Raw genomic sequence first — 5,431 nt, 5'->3', positions numbered from 1 at the left:
ATATTTTTAGCAAAGCATTTTCTATTTATAGATTTGTGGATAATTAAGAGCTTAACATGCTGTGTTTTCAATGTAGAGCGAGGTTTCTCATAAATTTACTGTGCTAAATCCAATTTGGAACCAAGTTTCAAAATGCCTTGGCAGCATAACTGAAAAAGAAGTTCTTTTAAAAAAATATTAGCTTCCGAGGTGATGCGGTTGTCAAATCATCTGTTCCAATCAGAGGTGGTTATTATGATTTGAAACCTCTGATTTACAAATGAGAATCGAGTTCTTTCAAACTTCAAGATAGAAATAAGTATTTGATCCCTGGAAATTTCATTTCAACGCAAATACTCAAGATCCCACGTTATATTTTGGTTGTATTTTGGCTGGACTAAAAGGTCTATACATAGTCCAGTCAAAATCACGTCATGAAATCAACATCCGATTCATAAACTGCAGTGCAGATTTCGGTCGATTGCAGGATTTGTCAAAGGAAACATGCCGTCAACAGGAATTTTCCAAATCCTTACAGATTTTTAGTCAAGGTGCTCACATGATTTAAGGCACTTCGTAAGAAAGACCCGTTATATTACAATATAGATCTTGATTATTGATCAGCTCGTCGTCACTGGGCACCGCCATTTTGTTTGAAGCAATTATATCATAGGTTGAATATGATTGGTCCATAGGACTCTTTAGGAGATTTATTGAAGGGACATACAGTGTTCCCGTTTACCGGTAATTACCAGTTTTTTACCGGTAAAATTAGACTTGGACCGATAATTCATGTGACTGCCTGTCCCTGTGGACCGTCAAATAAAGTACCTTATACATCTTTGTTGTTGAACAAAAACATCAGCGATATTCATATAAGTACATTATTCAAATGAAGTCAGCTTGTCTGTCACCATCCGGGTTTCCCCTTGTCAATTTTAGTGCAAGGAAATAACAGAGGTTGCTTCGAGGTTAGATATGCATTTTTAGCGACTTAGTGTAAAAATAGTTTTAAAAAGGAGAAATTTGTGACTTGTGTGAATGACGTGTAGATCTAACTAAGTTACTGCAAAGATGACGTTGAAGGATTAAAACCAGGTAATTTTCATACGTTTTTTTTAGTTTTTGAGAGTTGGGACTGACAAAAATTAGGGTGGACTGGTAATTTTAAAGTTTCCAGTCCACCAGGCCTGGCAATTTCCAAAGCCAGCAGGAACACTGACATAACTCGTAATACCCACTGGTGGCACTACACTTGAGCCCAGAAATTGCAACTTAGTTTGACAAGGGTTGAAACTGGATTTTTATAGTCACCTTGTTATACATCAACCACTGCAGTAAAGGTCCAAGCATGTGTGGTGCCTGCACTTGATCAGTAAATAAAGATTTGTAAAGAAATACAGGTATGCACATTGGAAAGGATTCAATGGGTATTTATTACAGTTCTCATGTCTTTTATGTGTATTTATGTGCAACCAAGTCAAAATTAATTGGGCAACGTTGATTTTATTATGCATAATTTATGCATATAAGCAGCTTATCTGGTGCTCTGCCCAGTGCTGAAGGGTCCTCCATATCTGAGATGAGTCTTCTGTTGTTTCAGGCAATGTCTATGCCCTGAGAGTGAATCTGAGTGTCGCCATTGTTGCAATGACCAAGAACAGAACAGTTCTTCTGAATGGAAATGATACTGTGGTGAGTTGAACGGCTTGATGCTTAGTGTAGACTTGGTGTAGACTTAGTTTAGACCACCTCCGTGGTGAGTTGAACAGCTTGATGCTTAGTGTAGACTTAGTGTAGAGCTCCTCCGTGGTGAGTTGAACAGCTTGATGCTTAGTGTAGACTTAGTGTAGAGCTCCTCCGTGGTGAGTTGAACAGCTTGATGCTTAGTGTAGACTTAGTGTAGATTTAGTGTAGAGCTCCTCCGTGGTGAGTTGAACAGCTTGATGCTTAGTGTAGACTTAGTGTAGAGCTCCTCCGTGGTGAGTTGAACAGCTTGATGCTTAGTGTAGACTTAGTGTAGATTTAGTGTAGAGCTCCTCCGTGGTGAGTTGAACAGCTTGATGCTTAGTGTAGACTTAGTGTAGACTTAGTTTAGACCACCTCCGTGGTGAGTTGAACAGCTTGATGCTTAGTGTAGACTTAGTGTAGATTTAGTGTAGAGCTCCTCCGTGGTGAGTTGAACAGCTTGATGCTTAGTGTAGACTTAGTGTAGATTTAGTGTAGAGCTCCTCCGTGGTGAGTTGAACAGCTTGATGCTTAGTGTAGACTTGGTGTAGACTTAGTTTAGACCACCTCCGTGGTGAGTTGAACAGCTTGATGCTTAGTGTAGACTTGGTGTAGACTTAGTTTAGACCACCTCCGTGGTGAGTTGAACAGCTTGATGCTTAGTGTAGACTTAGTGTAGATTTAGTGTAGAGCTCCTCCGTGGTGAGTTGAACAGCTTGATGCTTAGTGTAGACTTGGTGTAGACTTAGTTTAGACCACCTCCGTGGTGAGTTGAACAGCTTGATGCTTAGTGTAGATTTAGTGTAGAGCTCCTCCGTGGTGAGTTGAACAGCTTGATGCTTAGTGTAGACTTAGTGTAGACTTAGTGTAGAGCTCCTCCGTGGTGAGTTGAACAGCTTGATGCTCTGTGTAGGCTCAGTGTAGATTTAGTGTAGACGGCCTTCATGGGGAGTTTAACGGCATGATGCTTAGTCTAGACCGTCTCCGTGGTGAGTTGAACGGCTTGTTGCTTAGTGTAGACTTAGTGTAGACCGTATTCATGGTGAGTTGAACGGCTTGATGCTTAATGCAGAGCTCCTCCATGGTGAGTTGAACTGCTTGACACTAAGTTTTGACTGCCTCCGTGGTGAGTTGAACAGCTTGATGCTTAGTGTAGACATAGTGTAGACTTAGTGTAGACCGCCTCCGTTGTGAGTTTAGAAGCTTGATGCTTAGTGTAGACTTAGTGTAGACTTAGTGTAGACCGCCTTCACCCACTCTTGGCATTCTTTCGAAATCTCAAAATTTCAAAATTACTATATAAGCAACCCCTAAGGCCCCCTCCTGGGTTGCACAAACTCACTTTTCCCCTTTTTGGAAACACATTAAATGGCCTGGCCGGGCCCGTGTGCGACATACGCTTGCAGTCGGAAAGCGCACGTTAAATCGCCAATATAAGTAAGTTTTACGCGTATTGCGTCGATTTGAAAAATGGATTCTGATAAGATGAAGTATGAGATCCGTTCCTACCTCTCCACACGAACATATCCAGGTTGGTGTACAGGTATCAGAGGACTGAAGGCAAACTTCAGAAGGAAGGCTTCTAACTTCAAGATCCTAAATTCGAAGCATAAGCATAAGATAGCTAGAAACCCGTCAGAAGGTAGGATTTCCACCAGTTTTGCGTTAGTTGTTGAGATAGTTGTAATGATACGGAGTTACCTCCCCTTATCTTACATTCGACATCTGGCGTGAGGTCTATAACTTCCTATGTGCTTTATTCAATGCTCAAGGTCACAAAATGAATAACTTTTTCGTTGGAATCGCTCCATCCGCTCCGATTTTAAAAACAAATTGTTCTTTCAGACGTGTCTACCAATTATTGACATGTGTATAGTATTGTAGTCACGGCCACCGCATTATGGCGTGATATGGAGTTACTGTACATGATGAGAATAGAATAGAGTAGAGTTAATAACAGTGTCTTCTACTTTCAGTTCGCGGCTTGAGAGTTGTCACCGACCACGCAGAGCGGATACGGATCGGGAAGATGTGCCATGAAGCATGTGACACCTCTACAGACGCCAGGGCTATTGGCGGACACATTGGGAGAGACAAAACTCTGGGCAAGATATTGGAAAGGTAACATTATTAATGGAAGATTCTGTTTATTGGCCCAATAGACTCTGCGTTGTAGTGATAACAGCTATAAAAAGCTGACACTGTTCTGTGCATAGGTTAACTTGAATGACTCGGGAATATTTGATGAAACCTGTTAGTTAAAAGCAGCTCAAATATCTCAAATGTAAAATGATGGGTTTTACTTCCAAAATAATATTTTTTTTAAAATCAAAGAAAATTAAATGCTTACAACGTAAACTTCTTCAACGATGAGAATGTTTCTCACCGACATTAGCGTGTAGGGATGTGATGTCCTGGGCAGGAAATGACAGTGTTTTGACTACTCGTCTTTCATTAATTAACGTGTTGGGCATCCCTTATTAACCTTTACAAATTCATGTTAAACCAACACAGGATGTTTTCTGGAAGTGGACAATCGTGAATGTCATAGGGCTGACACGACACGTGTTAATAACTGTCCTAGAACTTCTAAAGGTACTAAACATTCTTCATATCTAACGACTAGTAGTATATCTACCTATATACCACTTTATCGTCTCATATTGAGGTAGTTAAAGAAAACACAGTGCTCAAAGTGAAGCCCTTTTCGCTCCACATTCTCAACATCGTCTCTATCAGAAGTGCTTGCTTGGCTTGTCTATAGGTGTAAACACATTTGATGATTTTATTCTGGGGGGCGAATATATTTCGTGACAGCGGTTTAGCTCCAGCGGCCCAATTGGCTGTTTGCTCCCATCAGATACCAGTCACTACTGTCACTACTTGTCATGCTTCAACTTCAAAGTAATCAAAGTACCTCGAGTACAAGCAAGTAATATTCATATATGTGATGCTGGTACAATATTGTGTCGCCATTGTCTAGCGTAGCAATATTATGAACATCAAATCACAATAACACTTTTTGAAAACAGACGAATTGTTCGTTGGAATTTTTAGGTATTCTTTTTACTAAAAGACTAAGCAAGTCTAGATGAAACTAAGCAAGTCAACTTTAGTTGATTCCAAAACAGTAGAAGAGGAAAGGTTCTTTCGAAAAAGAATATGCTTATTTCAAAGAAATGTTTCCATTGACTGCATGTTAGTCTATCTGTCCCCAGATCCTAGGGAATAAATTTGAAACTGACTACAAGTGAAGAATGATGTGACAAGTCTGGATTGCCTAAGTTCTGATCCTGAAATCAATCATTGTTCTGGGCTCCATATGGATTCTATTGGGTAGATTTATAATTTTAACTACGGCAAATGTATTTCTGGGATGTTGGTTAATTTAATATGGGTATTTAGAGATAACAAAATAATATGAAACATATAATTTATTATGGAGCTAAGGTATGTGCACGTGTAAAAACTGTATTTCATAGTCAACCATAGGAGATCTTCAACACCTTATATTGAATATCGTTTTGAAATGTCTCGTCTTATTTCCATATGGTTTAAACATATTTTTATTTCAAAAGAAATCTGGATCGATAAACAAGCAAAACGTGCTTTTGTAAATACCTCTCCAGGTAATAACTTTACAACAGCTGGTTATATATCAGATTATATGTAAGATAGTGCTTAACATAAACATACTAAATGCACAAATGAAATATGTGAAGCC

The sequence above is a fragment of the Haliotis cracherodii genome, unplaced genomic scaffold (assembly GCF_022045235.1).
Source record: "Haliotis cracherodii isolate W230 unplaced genomic scaffold, xgHalCrac1.p SCAF_7, whole genome shotgun sequence".
NCBI classification, from domain to species: Eukaryota; Metazoa; Mollusca; class Gastropoda; order Lepetellida; family Haliotidae; genus Haliotis; species Haliotis cracherodii.
Note: the sequence above shows the minus strand (reverse complement) of the source record.